This window comes from Tachysurus vachellii, chromosome 6 (assembly GCF_030014155.1).
Source record: "Tachysurus vachellii isolate PV-2020 chromosome 6, HZAU_Pvac_v1, whole genome shotgun sequence".
NCBI lineage: Eukaryota > Metazoa > Chordata > Actinopteri > Siluriformes > Bagridae > Tachysurus > Tachysurus vachellii.
The window spans coordinates 18,335,912-18,352,907 of NC_083465.1; positions in this window are offsets into that span (position 1 = coordinate 18,335,912).

Sequence of the window (16,996 nt, forward strand, 5' to 3'; positions counted from 1 at the left end):
TACTATTTCTACTGACATGTGTGCACAGTGAGCATAAAAGAAAAGAGTTTAATGAACGATTTTCAGTGAAGTAGCTTCAGCATTAAGACTTTGCAGGGCAAAACTGCACCATGGTTTACTATTTAAATTCAATCACTATCTCTTGACTATATAGGAGCATAAAGTAAAGCTTAGGCTAGTTTTAGGTGACACTGTACTTTTGAGATTATAATTAAAATTGTTAGTTCTAATTACTTTAAGCTTCTTTACCTGTTAGTCTCATCCCTTCAGCACATTGTCATAAGACTGTAAACTGGTATGAGACTGTAATGAGTGATGGAGTGTTGGGATTGTGTATGGTTGTTACTGTGCTTTAAATAATAAAGAGAACTGTATGGCATCACAGCACCCCACACAACCCCTGGTGATTACTATAACAGCATGTCTCAAAGTAGATATACTTTATCTCACAAAAGTGAGTACACCCCTAAGGGAAAATGTCCAAATTGGGCCCAATTAGCCATTTTCTCTCCCCAATGTCATGTGACTCATTAGTGTTACAAGGTCTCAGGTGTGAATGGGGAGCAGGGGTGTTAAATTTGGTGTTATCGCCCTCACTCTCTCATACTGGTCACTGGAAGTTCAACATGGCACCTCATGGCATAGAATTCTCTGAGGATCTGAAAAAAAGAATTGTTGCTCTACATAAAAAGGTGTAGGCTATAAGAAGATTGCCAAGGCCCTAAAACTGAGCTGCAGCCCATTGGCCAAGACCATACTGTACAGTGGTTTAACAGGACAGGTTCCACTCAGAACAGGCCTCGCCATGGTCGCCCAAAGAAGTTGAGTGCAGATGGCCAGAGGTTGTGTTTGAGAAATAGACGTATGAATGCTGCCAGCATTGCAGCAGAGGTTGAAGGGTGTGGGGGTCAGCCTGTCAGTGTTATCATGTGAAAAGATATAATAAAATATTTACAAAATGTGAGGGGTGTACTCACTTCTGTGATATAATGTTTAAGATTACAAATGTAACTGAAGAGACAAACCAGGGCAAACTTTGACAGATTTTCTTAAATTCATATTTATACCTTTTTTCACATAGTTACACATTTTGCTCATTTCGCATTTGAATTTTTAAGTGTCTTTCCTCACGTAGATTTAAATGTGATTGTGAATAGTGTCTAACAGGATTTGGTATTCAGTGTTCTTTATCATTTGTTCTTTATTACAGTATTTATGGGGTTTTTTGAGAAGAAGAAGGAAATGTCTTCATGCGCATGTATTCCATCTCAGCGCTCAGTATCTCTATGTCTGTATCCTGTGCTTTGTCCAATTCCACAAGGATCTTCCTTTGCAGGATATTTTGATAGTGTTGCTTAGCTCCATGCTCTGGATTCTTATTCACTGCTGAAGACAGAATATAGAATATAGTAGCTCTTACATCGAAATTAAGTTCACATAGAAAGGCATAGGTTTACACAGAATGGGTTTATAATCTAAGATACTCCCTATTTTAATTGTTTTATTAAAATAAAAAAATGCAGATACCAGAGACATTTAGATAGATGTTTCCTCTTTCTGCAACAACCACTTGAATGTTTGTGGACTGCAGATCCCAAGATGCATTAATCTCTTTCTGCATGTTGACCTTTCTGTTCAGCTCCTCTAATACCTTCTTATTGCTCTTCATATTCTTTGTATGAATCTAGAGAAAAAAACAGAAGTTGACTCATGAATTTATTCGGAACATCTATGGATTAACTTAATCTCATATATTATCTCATGATCTCATAATCTCATATATTAGAAAGAGTTTATTACCTCATCTTGCAATGCTCTTGTATTCCTCAATGCAAATGTATTCCTGGACAATTTTTTGTCATAGTCGGTCTCTGTTAGGTACTTAAAATTACATGATTAGTGTCATAACATTAGTGTCTAGATGTTCAGACAATACACTGGTTGTCATTTTTAGGTAAATTTACCTTGTAGCTACAGCCATTAATCTATGCAAACTAGATGCTGGTGTGGGGATGGTTATTTATAGCTTTCATAATGTAAGAGATGACAGGAACAAACCTGTTTCTAGGATGTCCATAATGCTGAATGTAAATATAAACTGAAAAAAGTATGACTTGTTATTCATCAATTAATAAAAACTATAATTGTCATTATTTTGCCTCACGCTGATATGCTGTTAAAGTAGAATAATTAACTAAAAACTTATTTGATTTTGATTTGAACGTACGTCCACATCCCACCACACTGTTATTTGACAACATCCTGCTGTGTGCTTCTTCACATATTTTGCAACCCTTACATTCGGTTCAAGTAATAGCATATTTTGTGGTTAATGGCCTGACACTAAACTTTATGAAAAATGCCTCAGGGAAGGGTGTGAGTTGTACTTTTGTATTTCACAGTTAAAAGATTTACAAATACATTACTCCAGCAGGGAAGTTTTCTATTCAGGAATGTTCACACAATACACAGTTCTGTAACATTCCATGCCCATAAGCACATCTATTTACCTCTTGGACTTCCTTAGACAGATGCAGCATCTGAATGTCACTGGCATTGTTTTTGTAATCTTCAGTCTGCATACTCATCCTCTTATGGTTCCATTCCTGCTGAATAATTCCTTTATGAAGGTCTTTGAACTCCACCATGCTGGCAATCATCTGTTCTCCTAAAGCCTGAAAGATAAGTTCCATGTTCCACAATTTGCAACCTGTATCATACTATGGTTCTGTTTAGATTCTCAAGAAATGAAATGGCAATATGCATAAGTAGCAAGAGAAGGGAAGTTAATTGTAGTTAGACTGAATACCCTGATGGAGTTGTTCAAGTCCTCCACAACACTGCAGTGGAGCAACCAGGAGTCTGAGTATTCTGCAGTAAAGTCTCCAGTCTCCACCTCAACATGGCCCTGTTTTAACAGGAGCTGCGTAATAACGTTGCTGCTGAACCTCAACCTCTCTTCTCGTAGGCTAAAGGAAATTTAACATTAAGTAAACAATAGTTCAAGTATAAATACTATGGTATGTTTTTGCAAAGTGTTTGCAAATATTTTGCAACATGAATAATTAATGAATAATACAATATTTCCTGACACTTTTACTTTACGTCCTTGTTTGTTGTTGTTATGCTTTGTAAGCGTTTTAACCTGTTCCTAACGCATGCAGTATAAACGTTTCTCCTCATGATGCTAATATCATAAAAAAAATCACAAAAATTTCTTACCAATTAAGATGATCAAAAAGGTTCTTGATTTCCATTTGTGATTTCTCATCCTTGTCTATTGTCTTCTTCACAAAGGTCTGCTTCTCTGCTAAAATCTGTGCCTTCTTTTTCACCTGACACAAAAAGTATACAGAACATGTTTATTTGGCTTTATTTTGAGTGGGAGGATTTATATTACTGCAATCCTCCATTATTATCAGTTAACGGTGCAATTTTCTAAGATTGAACAATAAAATGATCTATATTCACAGACATCATGGAGAAGTCAAATTGATGGCAGATTTCTAAGACCAGATGACCACTTTTTTAATAAGAATTTTGTTAAGGAAGGAATTCTCAGCAAACGTGTGCTCCTTAGTAGCCATCACGTAAATTATTTTCTCACCTTCTGCTCACTCTCCACTTTGGTTCTTCTGGCCAGGCAGAATCTCTCCCACACGACTGGGTCAAGACCCGCTGGCATGTTCTCTGGTAAATCTAACTCCTCCAAGGTCTTCACCCTCTGAGAGGGTCCTTCTGTTGCTGCTTGATTCAACACAGGAGAGTCCTTAAACAAACCTTTCTTGGTTGTCTTTGTCCTCCTAATTTGAGTTCTGAGAAAGAAACATCTTTTACAGTCACTCTTGCCTCAACAGAATGGTAGTCAGGACTAAGCAATATTATCTGTAGCAATATAATGGAAGTTTCTACATGAGTGGCACTGTACATTTCCAGTTGCTTTCTATTCTAAAAACTAATTTTATCTTAATTAAGAGCAAATGGGTATTTTTCCTGTTGAAAGATCTCCAATTTTAAAAGTACCTGGGTCTTTTCTTGTAAAGCTTGTACAGCTGGTCAACAATGTGTCCTGGGACATCACAAAAGACTTTGTGAAATTCAGTGTCAAGAACCTTTCAAAAGGACAAAAGATGTCAGAAGCTGTCTGATATATTACCATGATGAATCATAATATTATAGTTAGCATAGAGGCAGAGATGTTCTTACTTTATCTTCTGCTACTGCTTCCTCATATGTCTCCCGAAAGGCCTCAACATCCTCTCTGAGATCATTCAAAGTTTTCCCAATTTGATTCTGCCAAAAGAAAAGTGAGTCATACATGAAAGCATTTTACAGGACATGAAAAACAATCTCATAGCCAATATAATTAACATGCCACACAAGTTTCTTCATGCACAACTTGTCTCATCCTCTGTAGCAAAATGAGCTATGTGCATCACTCGTCTCGCTCTTTTGTTCACGGCACACTACACCCAAATGAACTGGACAGTTGTACCTTGACAATTCGTGCCTCCTTCAGTCTGTAGATCAGCTCTTCCTCTCTGTTCAGCATCTTTTCCTCAATTATTATGGAATGGAACAGATTGGTGATCTTTTGTTCTTCCTGAGGCACAAAAGTTATCATCCATAACTTGGTATTTCAGGTTTAGACACTGTGGCTTTGAACAAAGGTAAATTATATCTACTTGCCTCGTATACAGCTATTTCTACATTAAATTTTCTTTCATAAAGCTTGTACAGGATTTCATCAAAGGCCTGGGTGGCACGATTAATGGATGTCTGCAGTTCTGCCATTTCTGCCTTCAAGGTCTGGAGCCACATGTGATAAATGTTCAAATTTAATAACATCCCAATATAGTATTGAAACTGAAAATATTAAATAATAGCACAGTACACATGACTATGCCACTTCTGATCATGAGTCTAACAGTGAAACTGGAATGGACCTATAGACCTCTAATGCAAAAAATACACTGAGGAACACAAAAATAAATTTTTTTATCCAGTTATTAAGCACAATACAATTACATATTTTGTATATGAGTAATTTAGTGGAAATCACACCTCTTTATATGCCATCTGTTCTTCCCTGAGCTTCTGTACTTTTCTTTCATGCTCTTTGTAGGCTATTCTTTCCTCTTTTGTCCACTGGACCTCAGGCTTAACCATAAACTCTGGTGCTGGTGGAACTTCCTTTAAGTCAAGTAAAAAAAATAAATAAGTGTCTAAAATAATCACATTCTAATGGTTTTGTGTTAAATTCAGATTTGCCACAATACCATTCTCAGAATGTGTTCTTTTTTGATCTCAAGAATTCCACTCATCATATCATCCAAAGCTCGTTCTCTGCTATCGCCCTCCTATACAGGAAATAGAGAGCCACAAAAGATTATTTTCATAAGAGATCAGTTTAAAAATTAATAAGATATTCACTTTGAGAAGAAACATACACTATATGGCCAAAGGTTTGTGGACTCTTGACTATAACACATCCAATTCCAGATTTACTTTCTAAATAACCTCTTATAACTTTCTCCTGAGAAGGCTTTTCACTAGATTTTTGGAGCATGATTGTGTGGATTTGCACATTCAGCCAAATATTTACAGTGGTGTGAAAAAGTGTGTGAAAAGGTGTGAAAAGTGGTGTGAAAAGGCCCCCTTCCTGATTTTTAATTTCTTTGCATGTTTGTCACACTTTAATGTCAAAAGATAACACAAGTAAACACAACATGCAGTTTTTAAATGAAAGTTTTTATTATTAAGGGAAAACAAAATCCAAACCTACATGGCCCTGTGTGAAAAAGTGCTTGCCTCCTAAACCTAATAACTGGTTGGGCCACCCTTAGCAGCAAGAACTGCAATCAAGCGTTTGCGATAACTTGCAATGAGTCTGTTACAGCGCTGTGGAGGAATTTTGGTCAACTCATCTTTGCATACTTGTTTTTATTCAGGCACATTGGAGGGTTTTCGAACATGAACCGTCTTTTAAAAGGTCATGCTACAGCATCTCAAAAGGATTCAGGTCAGGACTTTGACTAGGCCACTCCAAAGTCTTCATTTTGTTTTTCTTCAGCCATTCAGAGTTGGACTTGCTGGTGTGTTTTGGATCGTTGTCCTGCTGCACAATCATTTACAATATCTCAGGTAATTGCTGCTATAACACTGTGTTCTTTCCAGTATTTCTGCACACGCAATATTGTTTGAACATACAGCATTTACACTGGCTGGCGCTCTTTCTGTTTATTGTCTTTTGTGTATTGTCTTGTAATTTTTTGCTTGCACTGTCTTTTGTCATGCACTGTCTTGTCTGTCTTGTTTGTCTTGTCCTGCACTGTTTTTGTATTTTTCCAAAAGTTTGGGGATCATCAGGATGTTTTCTGGCAAATCTGAGACAAGTCTTTATATTCTTTTTGCTCAGCAGTGGTTTTCGTCTTGGAACTCTGCCATTTTTGCCCAGTCGCTTTCTAATGGTGGAGTCATGAACACTGACCTTAACTGAGGCAAGTGAGGCCTACAGTTTTTTGGATGTTGTTGCGGGGTCTTTTGTGACATCTTGGATGAGTTGTCGCTGCGCTCTTTGGGTAATTTTGGTCGGCCACTCCTGTTTTCGCCATTTGTGGATAATGGCTCGGTTGGGTTCGCTGGAGTCCCAAATCTTTAAAAATGGCTTTATAACCTTTTCCAGACAAATAGATCTCAATTACTTTCGTTCTCATTTGTTCCTCAATTTCTCTGGATCTCAGCATGATGTGTAGTTTTTGAGGATCATTTGGTCTACTTCACTTTGTCAGTCAGATCTTATTTACGTGATTTCTTGATTGCGAACAGGTGTGGCAGTAATCAGGCCTGGGTGTGGCTAGAGAAATTAAACTCAGGTGTGATAAACCACAGTTATGTTTTAACAGGGGGGCAAACACATTTTCACACAGGGCCATGTGGGTTTGGATTTTGTTTTCCCTTAATAATAAAAACCTTAATTTAAAAACAGCATGTTGTGTTTACTTGTGTTATCTTTGACTAATATTTAAATTTGTTTGATTATCTAAACATTAATGTGTGACAAAAAAATAAAAAATCAGGAAGGGGGCCAACGCCTTTTCACACCACTGTATGTTATTTCACAGATGCATTATCTAGAGCGACTAAAATTTAACTCATGTCTATAAATGAACAGTTTGAGGGTTAATGGCCTTGCTCAGAGACCTCATTTTGAACTTGTGACTTTCTGATCAGTAGTCCACGTCTTAACACTCAACTACCAATGTTCCTGGAAGGCACCAGTGTCATGCTAGAAGTAGTGGGGCATATTCCATGTCATCCCAATCATTTTTAGGGCTCTATAAAAGTCACTTCCATTCTAACCTTAGCAAACCATTGGCCATATAGTGTAGATAAAATACTACTAAATATTTTAACTGACATAATGAATGCAGAAAATGCAATTTTCTGTTCACTAAGAAATATAAAAATGTAGAAAATGAGTAGACACTTGGCAGAACCATTTTATACCTTTTCTTGAAGCCGCCTCTGCTTCTCTTCCTTTCTCTGCTCCTCCTCCCTCTGCCTCTGCTCAGGTGCCAGGTACTTCTCAACCTTGATCTAGAAACATACACATAATCTCAGGCACTACTTCGACTGTCCAGAGACGTAAAACAAGATTCAAATAACAGCCAGCTTTAAAATCTCAACACTAGCAATAACATATTTATTTGTTTATTTATTCATTTAATTGTCTCTCTATTAATTGAACATGCAGAGCTTGTTCAGGGTAGGAGCCAAAGGCAGACAGCTATTGATGCACACTTAAAAATGCTGGAAAACAAATTACATACTCTTAATTATAGACAATTACTGCATTAGACTCCATACAATCATAGATTCAAATATTAAAATATATATCTAAGTTTAATTGCACTGCAGAAGTAAATTAATTCAACTGAATTCCATTTTAAAAATAGACATTGCCATAAAGCAGCTTTATAGAAATCTCAATGTACATTTAGATTTCTAATGAGGAAGTCAGAAGGGAGAGTGGAAAAGAAAAATTCCATGAGATCACATGAGGGTCTTCACGTTGAAATTGTGAAACGGATATTACGACAAGAGTAGATCACAATCATGTCCACATTTCAGTGGTTTAAAAAAACTATTGTAAAAAAAAAAATAAAAAAATGCAAAAATATACACAAGCAATATGCAAGACAACCTTACTGGTGTTCTTACCTCAGAGTCAGAGACAGTAAGAACGCTCTCTGCTCTCTCATTGTCGGACAGTATGGGCTCCCAGAGGGTCTTCTGCAGGTCCAGCTTACTTACAATCTCTGCAATGTGCTTGTTTTTGTCTCTTATGCGGCTGATCTCTTGCTCCTTCTGCTTGTAAACAGCCTCAAACTCTGTGTTAAAAGCTGTTTTCACTTTGTAAACAACATCCTAGAATTAAAATAATTCAAATATACAGTAATTTGATAAACAATGTGTAGATTTTAGTTTTTCAACTTTTACATTTAAAATATTCTTTGTTTTTAGCATTTTGTTTCTTTATAATTACTTATAGTTAAAAGTCAAAATACAATGAGGACATCACCTGTATCAGGATGATCTGGTTAATCTTTTGGTCTTTTGTACACAGGCTGAATTGGCTGTATAAGTAAGGGTTAGAACCTCCATACTGAGTGCTCAAGCTACCGATTAAAGCTGACATCGCTACCTCATACCCTTTATCCTCCTTGGCTTCCTCTTTCTCCAATGGTGCTGTGCTGTTCTCTAAAGTCTCTTGCTGAAAGTTGAACATGACAGAAGACATGTATGATGAAACGTTTGCATTTTACTCTCTTCAGCCTTTAGAATCTGCATATTAATGTTGTCGTATACATACAACCGTGTCAGCCTTTTCCATCTTACGAATGGCCTCTACCCTGTTAAGCTCTTCTAGCTCCATTGCAGTGTGGTCCTTCATGGGAAAGTTATCCACTTCACAGCTTGTGTGGAAGGCCTGAGGGGGTCAAATATTAATAAGAGCATCTACAGAAATGAAGATGGCAAGAATAAACTTCTAAAGATTTTTTAGAACAAAATCAAACCTATGCAGTTTATTAGCTTTCCTGTGGAAATTTATAGATGAAGGTTACACAAAAAAATCATTTTCTCTCTGTCTCTCTCTCTCTCTCTTTTTTTTTTTTTTTTTTTTACCTTAATAGACTTCCTTTTCACGCTCATGGAGTCCCAGTACTTTTTCTTCAGAATGTCCTGCACATAACTTTTTTCCAGGTTCTTCAGCTCAATCTCCTTTCTCACCTTATATAATTCATACACAACAAAGAAAAATTTCTATTAATATGTGTTACTAGAAATGGCCTTTAAAATTTCTTGTCCATAATAGTAGAAATTGAGCACTGCCAAAGTGTGAGGTATGTAGGTATTTAGGCACTCTGTTTAAAATGGCCTTTCACTTTAAACAAATAAAATAAAGCTATACTTCCTTTACCTTGGCGGCCTCCTGCTCTCCTACCACTTGGAGCCTCTGTTGCTCATCCACATCCAGGTTAAACTCCAGCTGCTCCAGCTTCTCCATTTCTGGCAGCTTCTCATTCTCCTCCATTATAGCCTGGAACTGGCAGCAAGGAAACATGGGTTATGAGTTGTTCTTATCCACATTAAATATTAAATATTACTCATATGACAGCGCAGCACCTCTCAGCGAATCTTGAAAAATTGTACAACTAAAAAACATGCTATTGTATGGCTCATTGTTGTATTGCTATACAGAAATGCAAGTCTAAACAGCTGACATGGATCTAAGGGGTTAAGTGAAATACTGGACTATCTTCATGAACAGAGCAATACAGCTGGTTGAATCTGTGCGAGAGTGCAAGATAAATGTCACTATCCTTTACACTCTCATTTTCAAATCATTCAGAACAGTTAATTATAGTCCTCTATGGAATTAAATTTGTCATTTTTATTTGCTCACAACCATGCTGATGAGATATGCATGGAATTTCCCCCAAATAGCAATGGAAGTGTCTCTCAATTATGAGTTAGAAAATTACAGCTGTACAGAATAATGTGCTGTTTCTTACTTTCTCTTGAAGTTCTTCTACACTCTTCTTAAGACTCCCCATGGTCTCAGCATACTGCTGGCACTCCTCTTTGAGAGCCTGTAAAGACAGCAGTTTTCTGGATTTTCTGTTGAAGGGCAAGTGGGTGTAATATAGAGATAATATATTTCTCACTGGCTGAATAATACAACATTGTATTTCTGTACCTCTCCTGGTGTTTGTGATGACTTTTCCCATTCAGTCATGTTACTAAATGTATAATCCAAATCTGCGATTGTATGTTTTTGCTTACTAAACCCTGTGAATGTTTGAGATGGAAATTTCAGATTGCCTTTTATTCGGATATTCTCTCAGAACCTTCTAAGCAAATATTCCGGCTTCTTTTCCACATTCTATTCGAATTCTAGTGAATACGTCATACTTCCACTTTAAGAACGGTGGCGCATGGGTAAACAATGAAGTATTTTTATTGCATTCAAAGTTACATTACAAATATTAGAGAAATAATATAGAAAGGAACAGTAACAAATTGGAGGATACCGATTATAAATAAACATGAAAAATGTAGCTTTTGGGGCTCACGGTTTTCTTGGAAGTTCGGTGGAAGTGTTTATTTTCTATTTTTTTGCTAAACTGTGATAACTGGAATAAATAAATGTTATGTGTTTTTAACCATATAACGAATTTTGGAGTGGGTGATTTCTTTTTAGACCGTCATTTCGCCTCTACATTAGTAAGAAAACCTCACATGGACTGTGTTTGCAATGTATGTATGATTACTTCCTCTAGATGGCGCTTGTGTGCATATTCATTTCAGACACAGTCTCAGTGCTTACAGTAAGTCCAGGCTAAAAACACACTTGTTTAGTCTAGCTTTTGATGAATAGCTTATTTAGGTAAAGGAGCAGATCTGGAGGGTTCATGGGCATAGAGTGTTTGGTAAACTGGGATGACTGGATGTTGTCGGCTTACCACCCTCGCATGTTGCTCAGGTTTACAGACTGCGGAGTGGTGGGACGCTTTACATCGCAGGAAGCCCTCATGTCTGTGTCACCTTCTGGCTCTAGCCTTTTAGTTATGCTGTCATAGTTAGTCTTGCTCCTGTCCCTGTCTACACATTGCACATAATTCACATTGTATATCACCTGATTACAATCATACCTTACATTATTGTAGAAAGGACAATATTTACATTTACATTCTTTACTGTAGAGTGTCACCCAAACGAGGATGAGTTCCCTTCTGAGCCTGGTTCCTCTCAAGCTTTCTTCCTCATATCATCTCAGGGTGTTTTTCCTTGCTGCCGTCGCCTCCTAACTTGCTCATTATGGATAGGGATAGATACATATTATTTTATATTTTAAATTAATATTTCTAAAATAATTTTAAACTTGAATTGTATTTATTTATTTATTTATTTATTTATTTAATTCTATTTTTTCTTCTTATTAGATACATTTATTTATTTTTCTCTCTCTGCTTTTTCTGTACTGCTTTGAGACAATTTGAAATGTTAAAAGAGCTATACAAATGAATTGAATTAGAATTTTTGAATTTTAAAATTTAGTGAATAGATTAGCTTAATTTTATTTATTTATTTATTTACGTATGTATGTATGTTTCGGCTATAACCTAGTATCTATTGTGATCTTTTTATTCAAATGCTATTTATTTGAGCAAGATTTAATCCTGGAAAGAGTAATCTCATTGTTCATTTTGTACATGCCACTTCTTGTTTTATCATCTGCATGAATAGATGGAATGATGTCATCATCACAAAGTTTAAGGTGCTTACTCTAACATCATAAACCATCCAGTTAAGAAACTTTAAGATGCAAACCCCTTTTTAGCTCACAAGCAGGCAAAAGTGGTATGTAGATTTATTTTGTGTTTATTTATTAATTTAAAGTCATTAATTGAACCAGCTTTCAAGGCCCAGGAGGATGCTTCACAAATACAGATAAATGCAATTAAGACTAAATCACTTAATCAAATAATGTAAGTATGAACAATCACTCCCTTTGGTAACAAGTAACTAATGTGTATATTGTTCTTATAACCTAAGAAGAAGTAAGGTTAAAAGTGCATGAAGTTAACTGAAATTTAGTGTACAATTATATGCAAATTATGCATTCTGAATTCAAATGTATTGAAATACTTATTTTAATGGAATTAAACTAATTTAAATTTAAAATTTTAATTTAAAACTACGCCTGAGATAGGCACAGGCTCCCCGTGACCCGAGGTAGTTCGGATAAGCGGTAGAAGATGAATGAATGAATGAATGAATGAATGAATGAAATTTAAAACTTATTATCCATGGAATTGTTGAGACTTAACTTCTTTTTTCTCATTTCTTTTTACTATCGCAAATTATTCAATAACAATTATTAAATTATTTTAATGTAATCCTCTACTGTTTCTACTCAATTCATTTGAGGACACTGATTGCCTTAAACCATATACTGTAAGTGCTATTAACACACTATCTGAAACAACTCAATTTATTTGGTTGAATTTTGAAAATTTGTGTTTAAATAGAAGGCATTTCAATGTCCACAGCACCAAAAACCACTATTGTTACCTTCATTTTCTTGTTTAACATACTAAGAGCATTTTGTGTACTTTTTAAACCATAATCTTTTTAAACCTAATCATCAGTATACAATTCAACTTCATAAAACATAGATTTTTAACAGAAATGATTTCAATCCATTTGCCTCTATAGTTTCCTTAGGATGAAATGTACAGTAGCTACCAGTTTTCACTTAAAGTTACTAAACTTTACATTTTTTTTTTTTTACGTTTTGATAATGTATTTGAGTTTCAGTGTCTATCACTTGAATACACTGTTATACTGTACATGTGTTGAAAGAAACAAAATAAGCAAATTATAAACTTCAATAAAAATATATAATCTAAAACTGTTATATATAGAAGGACTCTGAAAATGTTGACATTGATACATTTTGCTTTTGCAATCTTACTCTAATGAGAGTACTAAAAAATAAAGAAAACTTCCGACGTGAGGGTGCGCTCTAAAAAATAATTCGCTGGCTCAACTTAAAAAATTTAAGGTAACAATTTGCATGCATCTTTTTAAGTAGCTTCAACTCAGTCATTATTAAGTAGATATCATGAACCTTTTATAGTTAGACTAACCCAATTTGTTTAGTACAACCATAATTTGACTTAACCTCTAAGAGCTTAATTAAGTTGAAACAACTTAATTTTAATTTCAAAGTTTTGGTGATATTAAGTGGTCAAATGACATAATTTAAGCTATTCTAACTTCTTTATTTTAGTTCCATTCTACTTAGATACATGTATGTCCATGCAAATTGTTACCTTAATTTTTTGAGTATAAGTAACTTATTTCACTTCAGTCAGGAGAAATAACACAGCAATTCCAGTTTTATGATGAAACTAGTTTATTATAAAACCAATGCCAACTTATGTACAAAAAGGTTTTAACAATGCTTTGACAAAAAGATAATTGTCAAAATTACAGCTGCTGTACGTGTATGCACAACAAAACATTTACATGAAACATTTCAAGAAGACAACAGTTTATTGTTTAAAGACATTACCTTCGGGCTAGCTTTCAGACCATCCAGCTCAATAATTATTTTCTGAAACACCTCAAAAGTATTTTTTAGGTCCTTTGTGTAGCTGAGGTTGAGAGCATATATCAGCCCCATTAGCAGGGCACAGGCTCTGGATACATGCAGGTCTTGCAGGACTTCCGATCCCTCAATAATAATACTGGCGCTGGCTGGGTCAAAATTTGTGGCACCTCATCATCCTAAGTAGATCAAAATCAATGTCAGTGTTTTAAGTCGTATTTAAAAATGAGTAATACAATTACAAGTACAATGTACAGTATCTGAGTGTAAGTGTCTGATTTACATACCAAGATATACTATTAAGCAATGTATAGCAGTCTCTCTCCTCCTTTAAACAGAATCATCCTGTAAACACAGGAGTTAAATCTAAGGAGTTACAATTTACTACACATGAAAAATTGCAAACTTAAAGAAATGTGTCAGCTGCCTAACCATCAAACATAATGCAGCAGATTGTATATGAAAGAAAAATAAAAACTTTAATGTTGTAATGGCAAATTTACAAAAAGATCAAGGTTTACAAGGTCACATGGATCAACTGTGAAAACGTAAGCATCAGAACAGCAGATAAAAATGGCACGCACACACATTGTCATGTTAGGTAGTGTGCTTAAATTAACTATTTAACTTGTTACAGGTGTATGTATGTATGTGTGTGTATGTATATAGGTATGTATGTATGTACATATGTACTGTATGTATGTAGCTATGTATGTATGTATATATGTGTATGTATGTATATGTATGTATGTATGTATGTATGTGTGTATGTATATGTATGTATGTAAGTAGGTATGTATGTATATATGTGTATGTATGTATATGTATGTATATGTATGTATGTATGTATGTGTATATGTGTGTGTATGTATCTAAGTCTTAATCAACCCAGTGTAAACTTTAAATTTGGACGACACTAAACATGTTCGATGTCAATTAACATCATTCAGTTGCCACTGTAAAACAAAGCATAAGGTCTATTTTGAACATACTAGCTAGCTAAATGTCTATTAACTTTAGAATCGATGAATTAGCTTAGGTCAAATGGTCTTTTCAGTTTAATGTGCGACAACAACGATTTACTTAAGTAAAGTTGGCCGCATATTCATTTTTTTTTTTTATATTTAGGCTCATATTTATTTTGTCCACCTCGGAGGAAAGCTGATTTTGAGCAAAACGCGGTTGTAGCTGCGTCTCTACATTACTACGATAGAAAAGAGGTGTTATTTGTGTAGTAACAGAGTTTAGCTCAGGAGTTATTGACTCGGGAAACTCCAATCTGTGAATATGCGCCCAACTTTACTTAAGTCAACGATTTTTTGTGTATACAGTTGGTAGCTGCTGAGATTAAAACAAAGCAAAGATATTAACTAACCAATATAGCCTCGATTCTCCTGTTTCTCCGGCTCCTAGTTGTCCCGCTCTGGCAGCAAAACAAGTCCGGGCAAATTCCGCCTTTACTCAGCTTTTAAAGGAGGCTCACTAAATATACAAGTTTCACCAACTTAATATTTTTCTGTTGTTACGTGAAGGTAAAAGTGTTTGTTCAAAATCGATATATAATTAAGTTAAAGACAGTATTCTTTATTTTAATTTTGAAAGACTTTTAAAATGAGTTATCAACTCACCGGTACAAGTACATATTACAAACTTAATTTTTTTATGCTGAAAATGTTGTTTAAGTTTTACAAACTAACCCCATGAATCATTTTTTAGAGTGTGTTAAGTAGAATGAACAGATTAGTTTATATGAAATGACCCATAAAAAATCATTAACGTCTCATATTAGCTCAAATCAAAAGTGGAAATGAGCCCAAACAAGATCACAGGTCAATCAGTCGAAGATCTGGAACATTTACAGCCTGATCCTCAAGGATGATTGACACATGGTGAGTGTTAAATGGATTTCTGTAGGCACCACGTCTTCATTCACCACTGACACCAGAGCAGCTGCTCCCTCCTGGGTTGTTTCTAACTCATGCTGAAAATGGAATGCATGCATTATTTGAAATGTAAACTTTAAAAGTATTTTTTAGAACAAGGCAGTGCAGGCTTTGTTTCTCTGTAGTCATACACTTTGCCATCATCAACACCCACCCCACCACACCCAGTAAACATAGTGTACATGGCACAAAAAAAGCTTAAGCTCCACCTCATCACATAAGACAGAACTGTATGAGGGGACTGTAATCAATTAACCCTTGTGGATACTTTAAAAATACTGCCCTTTTGTGATGTTCATGGCCAAATCCGTCCACTAAATTAAACTAATAAATATCTTTTTAATTGTTTTTGCATAAATCTGTTAATCAACCTCAGTTCTTATCAAAACTACTAAATCTAAAAAAATAAGATTTTTACTTTTTGTTAACTAATTAATTAGTTACGTCACATATTTGCATAAAAATACACACATTTTTGCTTTATTATTATTATTTTTTTACTTATTTTAAATATAAAAAAACTGAACTGATATACAGTCTTGGATATGCAGATTACTTTTTTAACAAAGATTAACACTGTCTTTTATGCATTGTTAGTTTTTGTGCAGCTAGATTAGATTAGATTAGATTTTAATTCATTCTCCCTCCTTTAATTAATTCTTTACATATTAATGCTGTTTTTCACTATTGACTGCCATTATAAACACGTTTTTTTATTACATGGCCATGACATGAAAAAAGCCATGCATTCTCGCTTGTTTAAGGTTCCCTCCGCTGGGAAGAGGTACAATTTGCAATATTTACACAGGTACAGTACAGTATGTGCAAAACAAAACCTTTTTCAGGCTTTTTTACATGGAGTTCTATGAGTAATCAGAGGTGTGTGTGTGCGTGCGTGCGTGCATGCGTGCGCGTGCATGCGGGCGCGAGTGTCTGTGTTGCCGTGTCTCGAAGTGCACGTACGGGTGTAAAATTTGAATACAGAAAATAAATGGTCACTTTCGGTCTCTATTTAAAGACGCCACCAAAATAATCATCACCATCATTTTTAGATCATTATTCCTGTTATTGGAGATTCTATTTGTTCTGGATCGGCACTTGCGTGTGTACTTTGGTGGATTTTCCTGCGTGGGTTTGGACTATTTTCTGTTCGTTCATTATTAGGACTTTGTGTTTATATCCAGACTCTGGAAATGGATTTGTCTGCTTGTGTTAGGAAAGGAAGGAGTGTGTTAGGCCTGTATGTGTGTCTTTGCTCGTTGATGCTTGTGCTGTTGCTCTTTTGCTATTGACTCTGTTTACCTGCGTGCTTATTAAACTTTTAAAATCAAGCTTCTGTTATTTTGCATTTATGTATCACTCTGTCACC